General features: G+C 34.5%; 1 protein-coding gene across 1 annotated transcript in view; it reads left to right on the top strand.

Annotated features, from left to right (window-relative positions):
* LOC143365178 (GTPase-activating Rap/Ran-GAP domain-like protein 3) overlaps positions 1-27,288 on the top strand; it is a 93,323-nt gene that overhangs the window by 12,555 nt on the left and 53,480 nt on the right. The window lies entirely within an intron of this gene.

The following is a 27,288-nucleotide window of genomic DNA, read 5'->3' as shown; positions in this document are numbered from 1 at the left end:
AACGCTTCGCGTGACGTACCGTTCGTGCATCCGATTCGCAACTTCCATCCGCGTTCTATAATAGTGGCTGGAACTTTCCGGCAGCTACGGAACAATCAATTAACCGATCTAATTGATCAGAACTTCGGGAAGTTCGCCGTGACCGACTACGAACGACTATTGCGTTCGCTAACGGGAAATGGACCGCGACGGACAAACAAACAGTTCAAGGAGAGACATCCTCTTTTTGCGGACAAAAATATCGATTTTGCGTTTTACACGAGATTCTGTGGCTTAATCCTTTGCACTCGTGTTTCGTCAGTTTTACTCGTATTCACTGGAACTCATCCTGTGTACGTTGAGCGTGACTGCTACCCCTGGCAAAAATTATCTGATCCAACGTATCGAGTGTTTATCACTGTAATCACACTACCGCGGATTTTATGCATTGATCAGAAAAACGAACGGTTTGAATGCAAAGTAGAAAGAATATTTTAAGAATTTGGAAATACTATCGTTTTCCACCTATTAGAATGATTCAGGAAATAAATGTGTCGATTAATGTACATTTAGACAATTTTTATTTCGCATAAAGATCTGCACTCTAGTAATTATTCATATGCTCAATGTGTATAATACATCTATTAACGATAAAAGGAAATTAAAGTAAAAAAAGGAAAGGATAAAAATTAAAATCGGTCGCAATTCCAGAGAAGATACTAAAAGTTCATGCTTACAACTTTTTTATGTGGGCCTGTACTGAAAATTTTAGGAATACATTTTGTAGATCTGTGTGAATAACATACATTGTGAAAATTTCATCGATATCGGTTGATACGGGAAAAATCAACAGGCATTGATAGATATATGGATCCTTAAATTTATTATAGTTTGAGGCCGGAATTCCTGGAAAACTGCAATTGTCACCATCTTTAAACGTTTGTAGCTCATTGCAATGCTGCCCGATTTTTATGAAATTTTCAGAATACGTATAATTGGCACAGATCTACAAAACGTAGTTTTTAAAATCTGCAATAAAGGCCCACATAGAAAAGTTGTGAAATACAACTTTTAATATTTTCTTTGTAATTCCGACACATTGCAATTTTGTCAGAATTTCTTTTTCACGTCATGTAGTAAACTAATCGTACTGACTTCTAAGAAAAGTCCAAGTCGTATGATCCAATTTTTAAAAGTCATCTTCTTTTTAAGAGCGTCGCAATATTAATGGAAGTCATTGTATGAATAAAGACAATATTAATACAAACATGCACATTTTTGTTTTCTGATAATGTACAGAATGATATAGTTAGACATTGATTTCAGGGTTTAATCATTCTCTAGCATTCTGAACATTTGTGTGACATTTTCTAGTCTCAACTTTACCGTTAGAAATATTACTAGATATTCTATTGCTTTGTTATGTTACTTAAATTTCTTTATTAATTTTTCATCGATGTAGAGAGTTTATTATTTTATATTTAGTGGAAGGATCAAAGAATCCATCGTTTTATTATTTTTATTTGACTAGCCTGTGACAGTCACGGGCTCGTATAACGCGTGCAGGCAAATTTTTAATACCGAAAAATCTTATAAAAAATATAATAAATGACATTCGTGTATTTTGTACACCATCTTTTACTTGTATTTTTTTAATAAAAAGCTATTATTTACCAATAATATCGACTTTTTGGATCACTTTAAATAATCCACTGCAAATAATTGGTTCAAAAATCATATTCATGATTTTTTAGTAAACATATAAATAGATCAGACCTAGGCCCTTCTAAAATGACATTATTTGAAATATTATTTCAAATAACATGTTATTTTATTTTATAATTATTTAAGATAATTATAAAATTGTTCTTCGACATTAAGTCTGATGATCATGAGATGCTTATGAGATTCGAGTCTGGTTTATACAGACATCCTTCGTTGACTTTGACGATTATTTCTTTTGTTAAATTTGAAATAAAAAAGATAAAGAAATACTACATTATTTGAAAGTGCTATTATATCAAATGAATCGGAATTATTTTTATTTTCAAATATCACTATTGTAGTTAATTGTGCGAAATCAATTATTTCAAATACAATAGTTAATTCTTGTTACCATTTCAAATAAAATTTTTCCAGATCTGAAATAGGTACATTTCCTTTAACATAATTCAAAACATATGAAGACAATATTTGGGTGCTACAGCGATAAGGAAGCATCTCCACTTGTTACACATTTTTTGTTATTACAATATATCCAACTTCATTAAAGGTATGATGTTTCACTTGGTGCGAAAAGGAGTCCATGAAGGTCATAGAAAGATGGCATTTTTTGTCTAATGACGAGTGTACTCATCATGTAGGCAGAAAATTTACTGTTAAATAAAATTTAAGAGAGTGCGCGGTGTAGTATGACGAAAAGCATACAAGTGCACGTTCTTAAAATGAAGCAAAACAGTTAACAGGTTAAATAATAAATCTGATGATTTCACATCTGGGTGGCTAATTATTAATAGTCATGTTATGCTATAAACATCGCTGTCTATATAAATTGTTTAAAGGGAACTTATTATCTTTTTTTCTACTTTTGTACAAAAACGAGATAGCTCTGACACTTAGATTGTACATTTGAAGCATCACTTGATCTATAGTTGCTTTATGTTCGTTCATTCAGATTAGACAAAAGTGGAAGTGGAAGTGGAAGCGCTGTCTTGTTGTTGCAGCAGTCCCTCTAATCCTAATGCTTGTTTAAACAATACACATTTAATAAATATTGTTCCATTGTACATATAATGCTACAAAAGAATATATTTTACGTTTACAAAGGAAATATAATTTCAGTTAAGTCCATGACTTCTGTATCTGTTTATATGCTTTTGCACGATAAACCATTAGCATGTACATGACATGCCTTTGTAGACTATACTTTGAAACTTTGAATACGCTTTTCTTGAAATAACTTTTTCGTAACTGCTTGGTACGATTTCAAAGAAAGTATTTGATCAATTCACTGGAGATTATAACTGTATGCCGAGAAAAATATTCCCTTATCCCTTCATAACATACAGAACGTAATATGATGTAAACTGGATGGTCACAGTAAAATTAATCATTTGGATTCCATTAAACAGTAACTACGTGCACAGAGTGTTTCAAGTATTTCCCATCAAACTGCGGGGGTTGTTGCTTTACATGGAAGTGGATACGAATTTTATATAAATTTGTGCAATAAATATTGGACGCTATGAAATGTGTAATAAGTAGACTGCAGATTTTATGCATTTATGGCAAAAATGGGTAGGTGCGCAGTCTAGTAGTAAGTGACGGATTTTCCATTACAGCGCAGAAAAAGTTGACCTTGTCCTCCGTGTTTGGGTAGGCACATAGTAACCAATATAGTCACAGTTGTCAATAGTTAAGCAAGATAAACACAGTCAACTTTCTGTCTAGCGATGGAAAATCCATTACTGCACACTACACATACTTACATATATACAGGGAGTCCCGAAAATGTTGTATTTCCTTGAAAAGACTGATTCCTAAGGTCATTTGAAATAACTTTTACCTTTACGAAAATATTCTCCGCGGCTTCGTTAACAAGTTATCAACGAAATACACAGACCAATTAGTGCGCGGCTATATCAGACGGATTCCGGCTCGACCAATGCCAACGCCACGCTGAGCGGAACCTGTCGCCGAGCCGGAATCCGTCTGCTGTAACCGTGCTCTGATTGGTCTGCATTTTTCGTTAATAACTCGGTAACAAAGCCGAAAAAATTTACTCCAAATGAGCTCAGGAATCACCCCGTTCAAGGAAGTACAACATTTTCGGGAAACCCTGTACGTACAAGATTATTTACTTATCACTTTGTTATAAAACGTTGCAAAACTTTATATTATCATACATTTTTTACTGTTATGTAAGGAATATATTAGAATATATTAACTTTTTTTAAATGAAACATATTGACTAAAGTAAGCATCATTGTAATCGTCATATTCTGTACTACACTTATGATAAACTGTATATTTAAAAACGGTAAGTCAATTATTTTTGTTGCATCATAATCTTTACTCTGTCTCCTATTAATAACTTTAGCAGTAGATGGTTTTTCAAATGTGAATAACATTCGTCTAATTTGAGGCATTCGTGCGATATGAAACTTCTTTTGTTTATTCTTTTATTTTCACATAATGCGTTGATAATCCATTTTGCTCGACGCGTGCTCCGGCAAAAGTAAGTTTAATCCTTGCACTCCATTGCCACCGCTGCACAGTGGGTCGATATTGTAAAATGCTAGGCATTCGATAACAAAATTTGTTTATTTCTGTATGGTATGTTTTTAATTATTCTATTCTTGTAGAGCAAATATGCAGCCAAATTTTATGAATATAAATCATATTTTTCTCATAATCTGATAATCATTGTCTCAAACTTTCACAATTGTTCTAAAATATTCTTTAGATTTGCATTTCCAGGAAATAGACAGCTGCCCAATTTTTATTTACCTATTTACATTTTCTGTTATCAATTTCAAATTTTTCTAAATTAAAAAAAATTATTCGTGTTTGTTTTTGTAAATTGAAGCAAATCTCATAATTTTAGATAGATTCAATTTCATACAATTTAATTATTCATATCCGTCCGTAAGGTAAATAAATTCATTAACATTTGCAATTTTCTCATCTCGGAATAAAATATTTGTCCCCCGAAAACGTCGTTTTAACAATTTCAGATGCTAATATGGCGTCATAAAATGTCCAGAGTGTTACGGGTTAAAATATTTTGCATAATATTAAAAACTATTCCTCTTCGCTCTCGTGAATAGATTGATTCTTTTAACTGTCATCAGCATCCTTAATTACTGGGATGAATAAGAATAACAGAATTAATTGGAGTTATTTATCTTTCGGCAAGATAACGAGCCTAAGCAACACTTTGAAGGTAGCATCCAATATTTTGCGGAACAAAGGGCGTAATTTAATTTATTTTTCAATATTTAAACTATGTTCCACCAATCCGATCATCTTGAAACTTTTGTATATATTAAATAGGTAACAGAACATTGTTCTTGAACTTTTGGAAGTGGTCACTCGAAAGGTTGCTTGCAACCCCCACCCCTAAAAAATTAAATAATTTTTTTCTACCCTTAATAATTTGATCACAATTGTGAAAAAATATATGATATGAAGGAGGTAAATTCGAATATTTTCGTTTTTCTTCCATCTGAATATCTTAATTAACAACCGAGAAAAAAATGATACAGTTAAGGGTACTTACCCTTATATTACCCTTAAATAAACGGTTAACGACTTAAAATTTTGGGTGATTATCTGTCAACCTAAAAACATTGTTTTCCACACAATACCAATAAAAATTGTGGCCGGGGCCACTGGACCATTCTTATCCTGCTAGACCTTTTAAACAAAGAGTTACTATCAAACCAAAAAGTAACCACAAAGTGCAACAATAGTAACACAAAATTATTTCGGGGAGCAATAAAACAAATATGGTATGCTTTATCAGCCAATATATTACAATTACTGTTAGTAACAAGTATACCAAAATGGCTACAAGACGTGATACACAGCGACGGTGGTCCCGCAAAGTATTAAAACGAATAAAATGTTTGAATATCGAAATTGTAATCCCAAAAATATATAATTAAACTTACTTTTAGTACACTATTAGTTTTCTATCCATTCGTGTAGTTTTTTTTTTGTTTTCAATTCATTTGAAAGGTGAAGATATTTATAAAATATTCATCGTTGTTTCAGAATGAAATTCCAGTTTGTAAAAATCGTGGTATTCATCGTATGCATTAGATCTTAAAATTTCTTCTGTCCGTTCCTGTACATTGGTTCGAAAATTTCAATACAAAAATTTCGATAAATCTTCAATATTGAATCTGTTATACAATAATACCACGAAAAAGAATTATGCAACGATATACCTGGGCTCATTTTAAAGCTTGAAATTTCTACTTTCACAATCTATCGTAAAATTTTGTCAACAATATTTTTGCATGATGTAGGGCATACGGGGTTTGAAACTGACGACACGTTTGGCTACAAAAAAATGCAAATTGAAGCGTCTATAAGAAAATTGGAAAATGTTATTGTGACTGAATCTACCATAGATTTGAAGATTGAAGAGTCCTCTCTATACCAACCTCTTAAAAATTACTTTATAATATTAGTACGACATCTACCCAAATCACTACTTGTAAAAATTGCATAAACTAAGCAATTCATTGAGCTGTAACACGAATACGTTCGGTTATCTTCGATATTTTTTTTCATTTATTAACACATAGAATAACATTCATTTATGAAATCGTTGACTATATGTGGCTTCTATTCAATTACACGTATTTTCAACGAGTCACAACTGAATCGTGAATATTAGAACATATTTATAATTTCAACAGAACGTATTTATGTTACAACCTAATATTTATTGATACAAGAGCTAGAAACTTAGCGTAGTGATATCTTTTTCGAACTTTCTCATCGTATAAATTCTATTTTGATTGACACATTACATTATTATAAAAACATAACAGCGTCACCCACGCCTAAACCCGACATTCAAACCTAATTACTTAGACTACGGATCTTTTGCAACTATGACTTCTGAAAATTTTCAAAACACGCTAGAATATAAAATTCGGCAGAACATAGTACGATTTTAATTTGTTTCTGTTCTAAAAAGACCGAAAATCACGAAAAATAAGCTTTCATTTGATTCGATTTTCTTAAAATTCATCTACAAAAATTGCAAATTGCATAAACATCGGCAGTCTAGTAATTACTGTAATACTAATGATATCACGAATTGGTTGGGACATTTCGTTGGTCTTTCGTTTCTTTTATTGATGGACTGGAAATTGTGTTAATTTTATACGAATTTCTGTGTTTCGTTCAGTAGCCACCCTTTCCTGCTTTTTGAATGTAAAATTAATAATGCATAAAAACAGAACAGGGTGGCTTCGTAGTTATTTACGAGGGAGGTTCTATTAATGAAAGGATGGCACGAAATGACATAAACTATTTAAGGAAGACAATAAATCGTTGGAGTGCGATTTACCTAATTAAAAACGAGGAATTGCGCGGAAAGCACAAATCTACTCGAAAGAGGTGCTGCTGCAAATCTAATATTTCCACGTAACAGAAAGAGCTGAATCATAGTTAACACATTGTTTGCTGGAGGAGAAGAAACAGACAGTGCACAGTCTCGCGTTGCTTTCCCGACATGTCAACGAATAAAGGATGGACGGAAACTTGACTACATATTCTTTATAGTCCTAACCCGAACCTGACCCGAATCTTAAAACTTTTATGCACATAAATGAAAATGTATGAGCTTATTCGAGTGAAATGGTAGAAATAAGACTTAAGTAAAATTAAATTCGGAGAAAGCTCAGATTCATTAAAGTTTCTACTGTAAACCTGAACAAACGGTTTCTTGACGTTTCATTATTAAACAGTAAATTATTGGGTTGGGCATAAAGTATTTGCATGTATCTTCTTAGTTTATTAATGGCGTTACTTGCATGAATAAATTTTAAATTTAAATAGGGGCGCTGCAAGATGGCAAAACGTTTTCGGATGGTACAGAAATCGCTTATGTTTTATTAATGACAATTCAATAAAGTAACTCATACAAAATTAAATGACTCAGTGTATCCAAGAAGTATTTCAACACTAAATACCCAATTCTTGAAAATATGAACATGAGATGACCTTCACTCACACAGACTCATGTCCGCCTCCAAATACGATAACATTCTTCTCAAACATTTGTTTGTATCTGTATAAATAACGAAGTTATTGGAGGTGGCAGAATGAAATCGGACACCCTATATATCAATCGCGTTTACTGCTCGGTCGTTCTAGTGTTAAAATTCAAATATTTTTGTTGGGAATTTTTACAATTTCTCCACCCTTGCAACTCTGTAAATATACCTCTGTAACATACCTTTGTAAATATATAATAACTTCAGAGAGACATGGTTTTTAGAACGGGTATCATGCGGTTTTTATCACCCCAGAAATCAACATTCCTATTCAGTTGGAATGCACACAATCGCATTATGATGATGAACGTGTATTCAATATAAAAGACAGTAATTTGAATACAACCACCGCCTAACCCGAATCATAACAAGGGTTCCCTGAGAAAGGCGATTGTAACCCATAGTAACCATGAGCTAACGCTTCCAATGTGCTCTACAGAGCATGATGACCAGGTTACATTACAGGCCATACGCCGTGTAACTATAATCGGTTGAAATTGAAAATACTTTCATATGAAAATTTTAAATATATTCAGCAATAATAATAAGAATATTTTACTGGCACCAGCACCGGAAAATGTACACAATGGTCCACAAATCGGTCGTCATGCTATTTAAGTTTTTTGTAACAGTTTAACAAGAAAATATTTCAAACAAAAGTGCCTAAATGATAAAGGATATAAATCGAACGATTATTAACCCTTTGCACTCGGCGCTGTTTTCAATCTAAAAGTAAATTTTTCTTCCGTCTTACAATATTTTAATTTTATTCACACGAAACTGATCCGATTTCTACATATAATATTGAAATGTTTGGTGATCTATTAAATACAAATTTTGTAATGTAACAAATATTTTGTAATATTTTTTGTAATTTCGTTGAAATAATGCCACAACAATTTCTAATGGTGCTTAAGAGTCACCACTCGAGTGCAAAGGGTTAATAGAAATATGTACATATATATACAGAAAAAATTGCTACCTATATTATATACCGCAATAAAATAGGGTTCCTTGTCTTATTCTTCTATGTAATATTCAATTATCTTCATAACTGTCCGTTTTCGAAAAGTATTTTAAACAACATGTTCTGCTTCAAGGGGGACAGTACTTACAAGGGAGGTTACCCGATTGTAACACGTCGATTTTAATGAAATTTTTGTATGATATAGAACTCAAAAAACATTCATGTTAAGGGGGTGAAAATATTCCCCAAAGTTGAGGTTGAAAAATCTGTTTTATTGAATATCTCCGAAATTATTAGGCGTAGACGAAAATTTCAAAATCCAATTAATGCGTCTTTGCATGACGAATCTTTCGGTGTAAACTGATTTTTCAAAAAATATGTTAAAAATTAACTTTTGTCTGCAACATTTTTTTATAAAACATTACAATTTTGATGGAAATTTGTATACACGGTCTACATACCTTGATAAAAAATATGAGAAAAAAATTTGTTTAGTTCAACGGTCATACTACGTTCCAAACTAAACTCACGGTCACAGAATACAGTGTGTACTATAATATGCTTTTGTTCGTAAATACTTTTCCAGCGAATGCCTTGCAGCATCGACTGATATAAATAGAACTAAAACGATGAGTCCAATTAAAATGTATAATTAATTTAATTAGAAATAAAAAATCTGTTTCAAGTATTTGTTAAATTATGTATCTTTATGAAGATAATTGGACATTCTGTAAATGTTAATAATATTTATACAGGGTGAGTTAACAAGAAATAGCATTTAAAATGTCTCTTAACATGTTGGTTGTGGTGACTTTGATATCTTCGAAAATATAATATTGAAAAAAAAACTAACCGCATCCGACGAGTCCCTCGAAGTACAACATAATTCGTTTAAAGTGTTTTTTAATACCACCAACAAATTACGAGTTATTTTGTATATTAATTCTCATTAACTCACCCTGTACATAAAATTCAATTGATGCTATTTACATCCGCAATCAAGTTAATTTCATAAATTATCTTCTGTTAATTATGAATTATGTCTTTTGAATGATATCTGTAAAATATTTAAAACCGTTGTTGATTAAGGAGTTGCATGCCATTGAACGATTAACAAATTGCGAGAAACTCAACTATTTTTTGGAATATATAAAATTATTCAGAAATCAATGTGTACGTGTTATTATGTGATATTTAAATTGAACTAAGTATTATAATTGGAAGGACATTACAACCAGTTCCCAAACCCATTTCTCTAAAACACTGTAACACCGGATACACGTATTTCCGCGGCGATCTTTAAATTTTACAGAAAAATAGACAAAAAACTAACCATTGTCACAGCCAATTTTGAGAAAATCAATTTTCTTAAATGTTACAGCTATCTGAACTTAAATATCTAATCTTTTATCTATCAGCATCTTTTGCTTTGAAAAAAAAGGAAAAATGTAAAAATAAGAAATGTGCTTCGTCAAGAACTAGATAATAGTTTTAAGAATGTTATTGCAAAATTTAATCGAAATTGGTCTAGTAGTCTTTCCGGCATTTTTGGTAGCGATTTTGGAAGCTTCATTTCGAGAAAAGCGTGTTTAAAGTTTCAATCTGTTACCCAGTATGCAATACGGCTCCACTTGCAGAGCTATATAACCAGCAGTTTGGAAATTTCCAAATAAAACTTTGTGAGAGTAACCCAAAAAGTTCGTATTAATAGTTTCAACGGCAAGTTTCGTTTTTAACGGATCGTACTAACATTTTCCATGTTTGCTATGTAATTCTTATAATAAAGGTACATACCTAACTCCTTAAATTATGCTGCATAACCGTTTGAAAGCATTGACTCCTGTGTTACGTATGGAGACGTTCTCCACGTTCATTTCGATTAGAAGTTCTAATCTCTTTTCTGAGAACGAAAAGCGTCCCAACAGGCCCTTTTATTAGTGGAAGATACTGTATGACTTCTTTATATGAAAATCTTTAGACACTCCTTTCTGGCATCCGTTAATTAAGATTCTGATAAGAAATAGCCCGGATAACCTTCATTAACCCCTTTTAACGAACACCTAACTGAGGCCTGCTTTTCATTAGAAGTGACAAAAATATGATTGTGAGCCTACGTGACATTAAATCTTAAAGAGAGTATCCCTTTCATTTTCAAGGTATATAAACCCGTCCATTTTCATCATCTTTGGTTCAGTAGAGATTCAGAAGTGGTTCACTAGCGGTTCAGTAATCGTGCAGTCACGTCGCTTTACACGCATAAGAGTCAATTCTAGTGAGATCGGGTTAAAGTCCCTTTCGAATCAAATCGTAACCTTATAGATTCCGTTAGTTCGGTATATATTCTATTTGGCATTCAATAATTGCTCTCTGACCCCGCATTGCCAGTGCGTCAAAACCGTGCATCATAAGTAACACTAAATTCACCCGCGACACAAACAACAACACTTGTAATTATTTCAATTCAGAATATATTTGTCTTGTTTGTTAACTCGCGTAATCTACAACCCTTAATTATTGCCTAATATCCTAATCTAATAATTGAACGTTCCCACACGATACAATCTTACCGCTTGGATTGTATCAATTAAATTATATATAAGTTACGAGGCTTACTAATCTTAAATTCAAATCAACAAAGATTTCAAAATTGAAAACAAATTGAAACCATATTCCAGGGGTAATAACCCCCTCGCCGACCTCTCACGTTGCTCGCAACCCTGGCTCGTAACACCTGTATCGTTTGTGACTACAAATTGCTGCAAATTCGTGTTTATAATTCGCCCTTACTAGGTGGATCGGGTTTCACTGCATCGCCTACTATTAGTAGGTGGAAACCTCGGTGATGTGGGTTGCAGAGAACTATTACGGGTTACGGTTAGGATCTCTGGTGCAGATGTGGAATTTCAACAGAGTTACTTCAAAGTGAATGATTGAATAGTGTGAAAGCCAACACGATTACCTAATGAAGCTACACCGATTCAACAAAATATTTCTGTCCTTAGTTTTTTCGTAATTACTGGACTGCGGATTTTATGCATTTATGAAAAAAATGATTGCTGCAATTTGAAACAGTAGAAAGATTAAAAGAATTAAAGAGTATTGATATACAGGGTGTCCCAAAAATATTGTACTTCCTTGAAAGGGGTGATTCCTGAGGTGATTTGAAGTAACTTTTTCCGTTGCGGAAATGTTCTCCGCGGCTTTGTTAAGGAGTTATTAACGAAAAACACGGACCAATCAGGACGCGGCAATAGCAGACCGATTGCGGCTCAGCCAATGCCAACGTCACGGCCAATGTCTACGGCGTTGCCCTTTTAAGGAAGTACAACATCTTTGGGACTCCCTGTATTACTTTCAACCTATTAATAGTATTCAAGATGTAAAGAAACTCTTAAGTGGCTCCTGTTTCTTGTAACAGATGCAGAGAAGATGCATAAAGATCCGCAGACTAGCGATTACTTTATGTAGGGGGAGTTCTCTCAGTGCCAGACACTTGAGATTTTTCTTAAACAAATGAAGAAATATAATACTTCATTGTTTTTATTCTGCGTTACTTATAATTTAACAACATTTGAAACCAAAAGAAAGTGGCAGATAAATTACATTTCCGCGATAATTAATTTAAATTAACATCATACATATATTGGTTGTACGACGCGACGTTAAGAAATCATAAAGTGTCCCCTAGTACCGGACTTTACCGTAACTATACAAAATAAAAAAAAATGGTTCAAGTAAATACTATTCAGTTTAATGAGAGGTATCACAATAACTAAAAATCAATACTATACTTCCCATTTAAAAAATGTTGGAGCCCCCAAAAAAAATGACCACAAAAAATTTAATACATACTAAAATATTAGTCAACCCCCCCCCCCCCTTCTATCTACTTAATTAAAAAAAAAGCAAATGATTCGATATCTTCAATAGATTCTGAGAAAATAGCTTGTAACACTTTAGTTAGTACACACTGTGTACAGAGTGCATCACTCAACTGTATCATCTAAATTTACTCGTAACCTACTCGTTGCATAACAAAAAGTTTCAAACAAAAATACCTTTACATCAAACAAGACATGCAATGTGATCATTAGTTTTTTGATGTTTTGACAGTTTATTGAGATGTAGAGGTGGCCTCAAGTTTTTGTATTGTAATGTGCGATATTTAGATATACGATTCGAAAGAGTATTTAATGCGAGGTAATAAACTATTAAAGTATATAGAGCAAAAAAGTAATAGTTACTGAGATATTCTCCAATTTTTTTATGAAACTTTCACCAATATGTTCGCGACGTTTTTCCAATTAAAATGACACCAAACATGACACAGTTTGGATCGTATTTACGTGTTTAATCCACGATTTAGTAGAACCTCGATTATCCGAACTAGTCAGTGGGCCGCGAGTGTTCAGGTAATAGAAGCTCTTCTGAACCATGGATTAAACGAATAAACGTGATGCAAATTGTATCGTGTTTGGACTCGTGTTAATCAGAAAAAGCGCCACAAATACAATAGAAAAGATTCGCAAACAAATGATTAAGACTAAAAAATTTTTGTCATCGTAATTCCACCAAAGAATAACTAAAAAATAATCTCGGTAATTATTACTTTTTCAGCCCACACGCCTTAATATTTTTTGACTAAACATTCGACAGTCTTTCAAATCGCATATTCAAATATAACTCATTATGAAACAAAAGCTCAAGGTCGCCATCATATCTCAATAACCGTGTACCCGCGTATTTCGGTACTCGTGTATGACATAATACGCGGACTAGAACACGGACATATTGTATTAAAATAACATATTATGTATGAAAATACACGTGTAATGGGAATCTCTAGTAGAAAGGTATGTTATCTCTTCGCAAGAGAATATGATGGTGTAAGTGCTACATTTACCGATCCATGCGAAAAAGAAGCGAAGATCGAATGGGATCAGTCCAGGTAGCAAGCCCATCGAGAATGGAAAAATCTGTTAGCACTCGGGACCAGCCTCGATTCGCGATGTAATCCGCCGGACAATAGGAGCGGAGACCGATCAGTTTCTATTTTAATAGGAAATCGAGCATCTCGCGGCGTTATCCGGGCACTGCGCTGCATCGATCTTTTTCCGATAATCGGTGACTATTCGCGATCGAGCGAACGCATAAGGCTTCGTTGCTCGCCGCTGTGTCGCCGCGCCGCTGCTACCATCGTCGTCGTCGACGACGACGACGACGTATCGGATTTTGACGCTCGCCTCTTTATAATTAACTCTTTTGCTATCCGGGCTGTTGCTAGTCTCGGCCAGCGGCATCCCTTTTATACAACGTGGATCAATTTCGATCACGCTCGACCAAGTGGAAGTCGACCGTTGCCGCATCTCTCGGCCTCTGGACAGAGAAACCGAGGCGAACGGGACACGGCCGACCGAAGAAACGGGGAGAAAAGGGACGCGAGTGGAATAACAATCAGCTCTCAAATACATCGTAGAAATCCGCCTTGAAGGTGTTGTCAAGGGTCAGCCGCGCTTCAACATGATCCGCCGAAAATGCTCATTTTGATCGATGGAATTTTAAGAAGACTAGGATGTAGGGTAATTGCCACCTAATATGGAACACCTGAATTCAAAAGCTTGTCAAAGATGGAGCTGCAGAATTTTGTTACAATTTAGCTGCAGGAAAATGTTCATTTTAATAAGAAGACTAGGATGTAGGGTAAGATCTAATATGGAACCACTTGATTTTAAAACTTTGTAAATTAATATGTTTTTATATGGCAATAGTTAGCTATGCAAATGTTTAAATGTCTTGTGGACAAAGCTCAAAATGTATGTTTGGATTTAGCGCCAAAAATTATATGATACATGCGATTCTGCATTGGACATTAGTGCGCATGCTCTGCTCGCCGTGTCAATTGGTTAGATCGATTTCCAGGTTACAATACTCCCCATGCATGCGCGGTATAAGATGCAGTGTCGCTAGATCAAGACTTGTTCCCCCACTCTAATTTCCCCTTCTACCGCGCTATTCTCCATGCTCCCGCCGCGGCCCGGTCACGTGACGCGTTTCGTCTCTATCGTGCATACTCCGATACTGGCAGAGAGAGGGTAACTGTTTCCCCTCAGTTCGTGCTCCCTTCCCTCATCTGGTGACACTGTTAAGATGGAAAGGTGTGCTCTCAGAAGTCAGTTAGTTCATCCAAGTGATGCAGCTAAATCGTTCACTCAACTATGTAAACCTATCGATCTATTCTAGTTGTATAAACGTTGTGCTAATAAAAAAACCATATTATTGCTCGTCGGGTTCAATTTCGGGATCCTTTTGTTAACATAACCTCAATAGTAGGAAAATTCAAATTTTGCAAATTTAGAAAAATGCTACCGAATACAGAACACTTAGAAGAGCGTGGATTGTTGAAACTCATTTACAACACTTCTTATTTTCAGCCAGTCTGAGCTATCGGAGCATTTTCAAACTTTGTTAGGTTAAATGCAATGAACTGAATAAGAGAATTTAAGTTTTTGTGAGCATAAGTGTCCACAAGTGTGCCCCCATTTTTCTTCCACAATTACAGTTATTTGCTTTATCAAATCAAATTTAGCGACTCTAACAAGACAGAGTGTTACGGAAAATTTCAAATAAATGATGTAGTAATTGAAATTTTATGTAGTCCCAAAAATCTTAGCACAAAATGGCGACAGATCTAGCGATACTTAGAGATTATCATCTGATTGTTGTGACTATAAACTATTGTGTGACAGAAAAACAATTCCTGCACATGCGTTGAATACTCGATACTCGTGAACTTATTAAGATGAAAATTCTATGAATCTTCCATCGTTTGCATGTTAACTTTCAATCCACGCGAACAGTTCAATAACAATTCTTATTAACGTATCATTTATAATTGTTAACTGACTATATTAAATGACGTATAATTTACCATGAGAACTAATTATTGCTTACACAAACTGTACACCTTTCACGTGCGTGTGCATATTTCTATAGTGTTTGAAATACGAGTAATTGTTTACTCTGATGTTATGTATATTCACAACTGTGAGTCTACAATAAGTATTCATATGTTCACTTTCAAACCAGTTGTCGGAACTTTTTAAAATCCTGTGCGTACTGTGATAAAAAATAGAATTCTATTTATTCGATATTTTTATAAGAACTGTTAATAACATATGCGATGCTATCAAAAAGAAAACCAAAGTTCCATCAGTTTCCATCAGTTTCGCTACGGCAGTATCAAATGTAGTTTAATGGTTATGCGGGTCTCTGCTCTATGCCCTTATGTCGTATCAGTTTGCCCGTCATCGAACTATGAATATCTTAACGTGTGTTACGAGAAATTTAGTCGAAGTGTAATCTCGTAGCTTTGCAATTTAACTATGTTAAACCTAAACATTAGTGGACAGACAGAATGGATTTATAAAATTCTTATTAATAGCTCACAAACCTAAAACATTGATGTGTTATTCTTTACCTTCTAAAAAATTGTAAGCCCACCATTATTTGTCGGCAAAATGGTGAGAAAGTTGAAAAAGAAGTAGATGAAGTAGAAAACGCATAGAGCGTAAAATTGGAAATCGTTAACTTCAAATAATTATTGCTTCGTAGAAAATGCATGAAATGTAAAAATTCAAACTCTGTTTTTCAGCCAAAAATCGATATTAATATTGTATGCGAAAACAAACTGATAAAAATATAATTGACGTTCGCCTTGAACTGAAATAGAAGCGTAGTTAATTTTGTTAAAAGTCCAGATAATTATGGCATTGAAAAGAGTTCTGGTCGTCCACCCGTGTTAACATTATTTGAAAAGCGTGCAATTTTAAGCCGTCAAACTGCCGAAGATGCTGGTGTTAAAACATGTATAAAAATAGTTTTACGAAAGTGTAAGCACTTAAAAAGATCAAAATTGTAGAGGAAACGCGTATCAATGGAACGGCACAGAAGTGTTCGACTGCTGAAGAAGTGACAAAAAATAATTTTTGCTAGAGCAAAAAATTTAATATGGACGGGCCAGTTGGTTTTAACTTCTATTGCCATGATTTACGGAAAGAAACTCAATTATTAAGCCGTCTTCAAATGGATGATAGAATGGACCTTGACAGTATATTTCAAAGTCATCAAAATCGGCGAGGAGGATCAACTTCTAAGTAAAATGTCATCTAAGTTGTTGTTTTATTTTTAATGCATGTACTACCAATTTAAAGACCATTTGTGTTGTTAATACATAGGTAAAACGTATGCATAAAAAGGGTATGCTAATTACATATAAAGAAACTTGCCCTCTTTTGTTTGCAAAAATACATATTTGTTTTATAATTATTTACCAATCAAAAATTAAGAAAACTACATTTCCTTTAATTTTTAAATTGTTCTATGAAACATTAAATACAGATTAAATAAAGTATATATTTTGAAATGTGACTATAAATAACTAAAAAAAACCCGTGCAAAGTCGCAATGCACAGCGAACATTCATGTATTAAATACGATGCAGTGAACACTGCAGAGTTAATATTATTTTTAGTATCCACTCATTAAAGTTTGCGAATAACCAGAGTACATCTTGCGAATTGTTTGTGAAGAGCCCTCCTACTACATACCCCGTGAACAAGGTTCTGGATAGAACAAAGAACAATTTGAAAACTGTTCGCAAAGGTTTTAATGGAGATGCTTCAGATAACAATACAAAATGAATGAGAATATGTGGATATAGTGCTACGGGCGGATTCAATACATCAAAATAAGAAAAAAGATCATATAAACGTGTCCGATGCGACCTTGTTTCCGAGCTACCGCTATTTCTATTTTCCAATAATTTTTTTAACAACCCGAGCTTTTTGTTGATATCACAGTAGTAAATAACGTTCACATACTGCATCAGTGTATTCACTATTAGACGATATTCACTATTTCACTATTCACTGGACCTTGTTTACAAAAATATATGTTTCATGATGCTTAGGCCATTCCCGGTTTTATTTATAAATTCTCTTAAATATATACTAGAGACGGGAAAAACTCTTCAGACTTAAAATCATAAGTTCATCATATATATAAAAGTAGAGAAATATCGAAAAAAGTCGATTTTTTATTTTATTAACTATGACGCACTGTACAAAAAACCTGAAAAATTACAAACATTGAATTTATTGAATTCCATTGAATTACACTATTGAATTTATATGACACTGGTATCTCTAAAACATCTATGAGAAATCAGAGATCGGACCTTCTTTCGGAGTTTTGGAGATTATCAATTTTAGTCGAACATATGTTAGCCTAATCCGAAAAATACACGTTAATAATCATAATTAGATTATTAAAGGCCAGTTCAGATCCACTTCAACATACGCTTATGATCATAATAAATGCCCAACCTATTCTAATCATTATAGACTTGTAGCATGTTGGTAAACAAAAATGGGTTGGACAACTACCATGACTGTCGGCATACCTTGAATCTCTTCCCTCAAAATACAGGCTGTTTCCTGTTTCACCAAATGTTGCTTCTACGTAGAATTGGTTATTTACAAACAATTACTTACAGTCACATACTTATCATTGCACAGTTTAGGGTTTGTTAACACTGTACACAAATACGAACCATTTATATCAACACCGTAAAATCTTGCGCACGTCACAAACATAATTACTCAAAAGATGTTTGATGTTCGTTCTTTATTTTAATTAAAAAATTGTACTTCGTTTAGTAGAGGGTTAGACATATTTTATTTAAAAGAAGATAGCAAATAGTCATTTTAAATATTTCATTATTTTATTTTTTAGATGTAGGAATAAGAAGACTCTATTTTATGGATTAGTTGTGCTATAACAATAGCCAAGGGCCATATCACGTTGTAATCAACCGATTTTCGTTCGAAGTAATAGTATTCGCAAAGAGAACCAAGGATACAAGAATAATACAATCCATAAAAGTATAGAATCATATTACTCGTCCAACCAGTAAAGTAAAATATTTAGAAGTACGCCTCGACAGCATACCGCTCTTTAAAGAGCATATCAAACAAGTACTTAGGAAAGTATATGCAGTCCATGATATACCCGCGAATGGTCACTAATTCAAAACTATCTCCAGTAAGTAAAAAATTAATATACACAATGATATTGAGACTAATATTATCAGAGAACAGCTACAGTGGGTCTAAAAGTATTCGTACATTGATTAACACACTATCGGCGGGTAACACCATGAGCTTGACTCACACGTTACGTCGTTGCTTAACAACCTGAAGGTTGCTTACAAAGAGTTGTGTAAAACAAAATATTCATTACATGAAAAAAAACAAGCATTGGTAAGTGCTTTACTAACACTTAGCGTACGTTCTGCATAAAAGGTATTAATACCCGACCCGCCGATTGGCGCCAGTCTGTGGAAAAGGTATTAATACCCTTCCCGCTGATAGTGTGTTAATTTCAAACAAAATTTTGTGAAATTGTTGTTTATTAACTATTTTTTTGTAAACAATGAATATGTACATATTCTGAGAAATCTATAGAATACCTTGCGAATAACTTGCGAAAGTAACAAGTAAAAACCAAAAAATCGACAGAAATATACCAGCAAAAAGTATTCGTAGATCCCTTAATTCAGGTTACGCACATTGCTGCGTAGGTACGATTGATGTCCTCAGAACAATTAGAAACGTTATTGGCATCAATAACATTTAAAAATTTCGAAATATTCAAAGTTATCGTTGAAAAATGGGACGGAATCTTGCAGAAACTACGACAGAAGAAAGAAAAATTATTATTAACATGCACAATCAGTGCACAAACGGCCTGATGGAACAGTGTACCGGTTGGAGAAAAAAAATACAGAATTGAAACCACAAAACTTACAACCTACAGCCAAACACGGTGGAGGTTCAGTATTTGTTTGGAGCTGCATGAGTTCAGCTGGTGTTGGCTCATTAGAATTTATTAGTAGAAAATGAACCACAGGGTCTATATTGACATTTTGAAACGCAATCTTGATCCCAGTACAGAGAAAATGAATATTAAAGATGATTTCGTTTTCATGCACGATAATGATCCGAAGCATACTGCGTATAGTACCAGAATGTGGATACTAGATAATACACCAGCGTATCTAAAAACTCTGCCGCAATCTCTCGATATCAATGTCATAGAACACCTGTGGTATTATTTGGAACGATAAAAACTATTTCATAATTAACTCAATTCATAATTTTTTTACGTTTTTTTTTTTTAATTTGTAAGAAGTTAGAAACTGTGTAAATACTTTTTACTTGTGTATTTCTATCGATTTTTTATTTTTTCTTGTTACTTTCGCAAATTAATAAAAAAATTAATTTTTTTGCATTTTATCTAATCTATAGATTTCTCTCAGTACACGTACATATTCATTGTTTACAAAAAATAGTTAATAAACAACAATTTGCACCAAATGCACCAAAGAATAGAAATACCGGAACTATTAGATTATATTAAAAAATTAGCAGAACACTGCTACATGACTCAAACAAACAGCAATCCACTCCTAATAAAGTAACAGAAATAAGAAGTCATAACAAACATGTTATTTAAAATGAAACATAAACTTCCACGAATACAACTGATAGTAGAAATATACAAACGAAAACGACAATATAAAGTATTATAGCTTTAAAGCTCAAATATAAAATTAGTTAGTAGGCGCTGTAGATAGGTTTTTACACAATAAGCGTTTCCTATACCTAATAATAAGATACCAAAGACTTAATGTACAAAACCAACAGCGTACAATGCACAATTACAACAATATGTAGACGAATCTACTCGTAATAGAAAAAAAGGAGCAGGTAAACCGTATATTTAGGAAGAAACTGCATGGGAAGACACATAATACTTGCTCAGCATGTTTATATATAGAGTGTTACTACATGTATAAGGACGTACAAATAATTATAATAATTTCTATTTTATAAAAAAAAGATTCTCGTCCGATCATCAAAGTTAAACAGCGTTCAGCGTGGTCAATATATACTAGGATGGGTGACCGCCTGGGAACACCACATGCTGTTGGCTCTCTTTTTTTTTTTTTATTTCTATCCATTATTAAAATTTAAAAAAAGACGTAGCCTTGTATGTATTACGAAATTTTTTTAATTTCGGAACTTTCATTTCTAGTAACCAAAATAAAAGTCCCAATCGATATTGATTATTCGTAACCAAAACGAACCTTCGACTTAATTTCTTATGTGGTCACACCCTTTATATACAATATAATACAAATACAAAAACTAAAGAATATCCGTGTATTTCAATACATATAGCAACTACAATACACCGAAAATGCGAACGGAATTTTGTTCAAGTTTTGATTATAAAGTAAATGTAAGAATAAGAAGATTCTATTTCATGAATAAGTTATGCTGTAACAATAGCCAACGGTCATATCACGTTGCAATAAACCGCAATGAACCACAGCCACTCTCGTGAGCGATAGCTCGCCCTGTGAAACTCACAAAAAAAATAAAAAACGTTCATACACTCCAAATACAGTAGAAGAGCATAATATTTCAAGACGGATCACTCAAACGATCAAAACAACACAACGGACTCAAAATCCTCAGACAATACGCTAAACACAACGGTCCAAGAGGAAAACCTAACCTCAAAACCGACCACATGGCGCCCCTGCGAAATCAAGAAATTCAAAAAATTCCTTAATACAGCAGGGGCAGGAACGCCAAATATAAATTCAATCATGAAGCCAAACACTAGTGCATCGAAAAGGAAACCAAACCAAGGTGGAATTTCAAAAATAATACGCCCCAAGACGATGAAACGCGATCAAGAAAAAATAAGACCCAGAGTCACCTCACTGGATGCAAAAGACAAAAATGGAAGAGAACACCTTCTAATGGAAGAGAACAAAGGTTGCGGGTTGCCTAAGTTTAATGTTTAAAAAACAAAAAGAAAGTTGTTGCAAATTTCATAAAAATCGGAAAGGAGTACCTTTTTGTAAATAATTACAAAATTATTTAATTTTAAATCCGAATATCGAAGTAATCTAAAGAAAAGTCATTTATTTGTTCAAATAAGTTAACAGGCGATTATTTCGAGTAACATATTTCTAAATAAAATCATATGTTCTTTTAACGATTATTTTTCAAATAATTTACCTAGATAATGACCAAGCTTAGTTTGGAATTTCATACTTCAAGCAAACACGACACATTGAAACACAATCAGAAGGAAATGAAACATTTTAGAGTACTGGGGAAGAGCGAAGGGGAATGAAGGTTAAATTAAACTGTATAAAACATATATTGTGTTCGGTATATCTGTCGTAAACAGTAATTAAAATCTTCGCTAAGCTTTACATCTCTAAGGAATAGTAAATTAATTTTTTGGTTTCCCGTGCGCCACAGAATCTGTGCCACAGCATTGCTCTGATGAGAACGCTGTTTTTCGAAGCATCTCTCGGCAAACAGAAATGCGGTGAACAATTATTGTGCTCGGCGGTGTACTTGGCTACGGTGAACACAATAAAACAGCCAGACGGGTAACATTTACTCACGCAGTCAACTAAAAGATTTCCTATCGCAGCACTGCTAGATAAAAATGAAAAGACACAAAACGTACACCCCGCCACAAAAGTTTACCATATGTCGCGTCGTAAACTTCACTTTTTCACAATTTCTAATCAGCTGATCCAGTTGCCATCCGTTGAAATTTTTGTTAGGGGGAGTTCCCCTAACGCCGGATGGCACCTAACGTCGGACAGTAGCTATATCTTTAATATTTAACATTTAATATTTTTCTGAGCCGTTGTAACGTGTAAATTGTAAAGGAACAAAAACAAACAATAATCAGTTATCATTCAAATTATAAGACATTATAACTTGTCTATTAATTTTTGCGGTCAGAAGACGTGTGAGTTGTGGTATTATATCTTTGGATAAGTATTTTTTAATTATCTTTCTATATTGCACATAGAGTGTATTAGTTTCAATATAACCAAAGTATAATGTTAATTTAAATTAATTATTTTAATTATTTTTCGCAATATTTTGGTTTCAAAGGTTGTTAATTTCCAAATAACGCAAACAAAAGTTAAGTATTAGATTGTTTCATTTGTTTAAGAAAAACCTTAAGTGTCCAGCGTTAGGGGAACTCCCCCTACTAGACAGTGATTCTTTATGCAAAATAAAAATAGTTTACATCAATTGCAGGACACAGTAACCAAATTGTAGTTTATTTTTCTCTGTTGTAGTTTTATGAAGCTGAAAAAAATATATCGATATTTTCAAATTCTTTTGAACTTTGTACTGTTTCAAATTATATCGACTCATTTTTATCATAATGCATCAAATCCGCAGTCTATATCTTTTTTTATAGCTTTATATCTTTCTCAAAAATTCCACAAAAGATTCTCGGTTAATATCCATCCATTTTTATTTTGCGCTTTGTTTCGTCCAACTATTATTTTATTCATAACATCAGATTTTAAACAAAATCATTAGTAATGATTCATTACATTACAGCCAAGGGTGTGCGGGTACCCGAATCCTCGGGTCGGGTTTTTGAGAAGTCGGCTCGGGCGGGTACCAGACGTTTTCGAGTAACCCGATACTTTCGGACAACCTGACATTTTTGGGAATCCCGATTCTGTGGCCAAAAAGTGTTAACTTTTTTCTACAATCGTGTAGATTTTGACGAGAAAACTCCAAAAATCCAAGTTTTAATTTTAGGAATTCACTGGTTCAAAAGTTATGTGTATTGAAAGTTGAGCGATTTTAAACGTTTTTGACAAGCGAGTTCACAGCCGATCCTCTCTCTCTCTCTCCCTCTCTCTCTCTCTCTCTCTCTCTCTCTCTCTCTCTCTCTCTATCTCACGATGTTCGTGATCGAACACAACCTCTACACCGACATGGCGGCGCCCTTCCCTGTCAAAAACGCTTAAAATTGTTCAACTTTGAACACGCATAACTTCTGAACCAGTAAATTCCTAACATTAAAACTTGGATTTCTGGCATTTTTTCGCCAAAATCTACAGGATTATATAAAAAAGTTAAAAATTTCTGGGCACAAAATCGGAATTCCTGAAAATGTCGGGTTGTACGAAAAACGTCGGGTTACCCGAGCATTCATATGAAACGGGTACCAGCACGAGCCCGCCCGATTTTTTCCAAGACCGACCCGAACACGAAATCTCGGATACCCGTGCACCCCTAATTACAGCACAGTCATAAATAAATACAAAATTATACTGTCCAAAACAGAGACAATTTTACTATCATATTTAAACCAGACAATAAAGCAACTCACATAAACGATCACACACACACTTGATATCATAGTAATTTTTTTACAAATAGTCCAAACGACTTCAATTTTTCTATAAAACTAGAAGGATTAGTTTAGTAAATGACGTGCAATGAAAATTGCAGAAAAAATGCATTTGGTCGGAATCGCGAAAAAAAGTAAAGACTGTCTTTTCGACTTTGTTATCTGGGCATGTAATAAAAATTTTTAAAAATGTTTTTCGTAGGCTCGTATAAATTATGTACATTCAGAAAATTTCATCGAAATTGGTAAATTGGTTTATGTATCATAAAGACGATCAAAGGTGGTGAAAATTGAAGTGGTTTGGTCCATTTGTAAGAATGTTATTCTAAACTAAAGTGTGTGTGATCAATTATGTGAGTCATAATTTAAGTTAAATCATAGGGCCTTCTCTTCTAACTTCTCATAATAACAGATTGCACCACGTAATAATATTCTTCGTAGATCTAAAAACAATTATTTCACTACCTAGACATTACGAAAACATTACACTTGACGCTTGCGGTTTGCCGCAAGGTACATATACCGCGCTTACAATTAGCTATGTATGAACCTGTTCAGAACAAACTGAAACATACTCCCTAATGGACAATGAATTTGCATAGGGCTTTCAGCGATAATGGTAGACATGCTGAAATGTTCCGCGGAAACACGTTTGTGAAACAAAAATGCCGGTTCACCTTTCGTTACATCTAAAATATTAGATGTTATCTTAAAACGCCAAATAAGGTGTTACGGTTAGTTTTGAGGGATTTTTTGCAAGGATGACACGAATATTTTACACGAATGTGAGATTCCTCCCACTTTTTTAAAATAATAAGCGAATTCCACCTTAAAGACAAAAACGTCCACGTTAAAAATAAATAATTCCGCGTTCTTTGTCCTTCAAATCAAAACCACCAGTTTTGAATCGCCAAAACTATGCTATCATCAACACCACCTGCAATCGTAGTAAAAATTAAGGTCGTGTTTATAAATGCAAACAGATAAAATAAATGAATGATCCTAAGAAAGGCTAAAACAGTGCAAGAATGTTTTCAACCATCGTTTTCTAAACGTTCTTTAGCGATTTCGATAAATTCTATCTTTATATTTTTATTCTTTTTTTTTTTAACACGCCGTATAATACTCTCTCGCAGAAGAAAAAACAGGAGAGAACTAGACCGTTTCTGATTACTTTGTCCCGCGAACATATCGAGAATTGCGTCATCTCGATGGCCCGCATCTACAGCGCCATATGTGCACCGCGAATATCGACCTTACCGATGCATAACGAAGCTTTCATAGGCATATTGTTAAATAACGATCCAGCTTTTGTGCAGGCCCACTGCATCCTGCAAGCTTTTAGAAATATATAATTTTTAGAACCAACTCCCGTGGTTCTTAAAGAATCCAGTTGGCATACACAACGATCCTAATAATAATATTAGACAACGGGTGTTAGTAATTTTAATCCCCTGCCATACATTTACCCGACCGATTTTCTAATCATTTTTTGGAAAAAGGACACATATGTATTTACTAATCCAGAGATCCAGAACGAATCAGGCAAAAGGCTCTGATTCTTTCAAAGAGAGAAATAGAAGGGTGACGCGACGCGTACAATGCTTGCAAGCTCTGAGTCGACCAGTACGATACCCGACGCTTAATCACGGAGAACGATGACCAGGGACGCCTCCACCCTACAGTAGGTCACCTTTCCTAATTACCCGCCACGAGCAACGCAAGCGCGACACGTCTTTGGGAGACTTATGGACGAAGGATCGCCTGCTCCCGGCGCGAGCCACGCAAGCGTTGACATGACTTAGGTAGAATGACGAAGAAATGGTTCTACCTGGCGAGTACTGCTCCCCAACCATCATTCTCAGTGCATCCACGCCGAATATCGCAACAGCGAATATCGCGACAGCCTTCTGCTGTGTCTGAGTCAAAAATCGAGCCGAGCAAAATGAAGTTACGGCAATAATTACTCGACATACAATATACAACGACGATAAACAATCTTAATAACTAACTCACGCACGCAATACGAGCAATTATTGCCAGCTAAAAAACTAAATCAGAGAAGTTTCTGAGCAATGCGAGAGAAAATTAAAATGGAGCAGAAGAAGCTCTGAGTCGCGAGGGAAGAATAAAGAATCAAATCAGTAGGCTGAGATTCACAAAAAAAAAGAAAACCAGAGCAGTAGGCTTTGGTTCGAGGGTAATGCTACCGGCTGGTCACAGCAGAAGGCTGTAACCCAAATGAACAAGCGAAATTAACAAAGTGAAGCTAAGACAATAATTGCTCGGCAACTAATACTAACTTACAAATAAATCGGTGTCTTCGTCGATGTGTTGTCTTCGTTCGATGTGTTTCTTTGTTCGATGACGAGGATTCTTAACTATTGCAGTTTAACTGAAACAGACTAATAATATTTAGACACAATACAATGGTAGAACCGAACTAAAAGAAGACGATGGAAAGAAGACGACGAAAAGAGGACGAAACGATGACAATAAAGAAACTATGTTACATGACTCTAAACTCCGTACACGAGTACGGCCTACTTACCACGCACAAGAGTGCGAATCTAACCAGCTCACGAGAACCAAGCTAACCCCGCGCACACGAGTGCGGCCTAACCAACGACAATTAAACAATAGTTGAAGAACTTCAAACTTCTGAAATGGCGCATCGGGAAGCCCCGAGTTCGCCAATACCCGTACTCACTCACTGCCCCATCTGAGGGACCTCCGATTGGAGAAATACCAATTTTAAACCAGATATATCAATTTTACAATAAGAACTTTTGAAAGTTCGGAAGTAAATTTCGTTTAGAAATACGAAGAAACCCAATCACAAATAAAGCTAACGAAATTGGGACGCAACGACCTATAGACTAGGGTCGCCCCGGGTCGTGCGACACGAAACAGCATAAGGTAACTGGCGTACTCATACATCTCGTCTGTGATACGAGACGAGATATAGGAATAGACATGACACCTTATGGGACTTGATGTCCATAGGAATCTGTAGTACCGCCACCTTAAAATGCCAGTGATTTTAGCGTCCTCTACGCTTTGAGAACGGTGAATTCGAGAACTAGATCCAGTGTGACTCTGGTTCGACTGGTCAAACTTCTACAGCGTTGTCAGATCTAAGGTACGCAACATCGCAGGGCGCGATCGCGAAGGGGCTCTCTTCTGCCCGTTCGCCATAAAGAGAGCGTATTAGAAAGA

The sequence above is a fragment of the Halictus rubicundus genome, chromosome 2 (assembly GCF_050948215.1).
Source record: "Halictus rubicundus isolate RS-2024b chromosome 2, iyHalRubi1_principal, whole genome shotgun sequence".
NCBI lineage: Eukaryota > Metazoa > Arthropoda > Insecta > Hymenoptera > Halictidae > Halictus > Halictus rubicundus.
The sequence above is the reverse complement of the archived record's forward strand: the minus strand, read 5'-3'. Positions and strand labels throughout refer to the sequence as shown.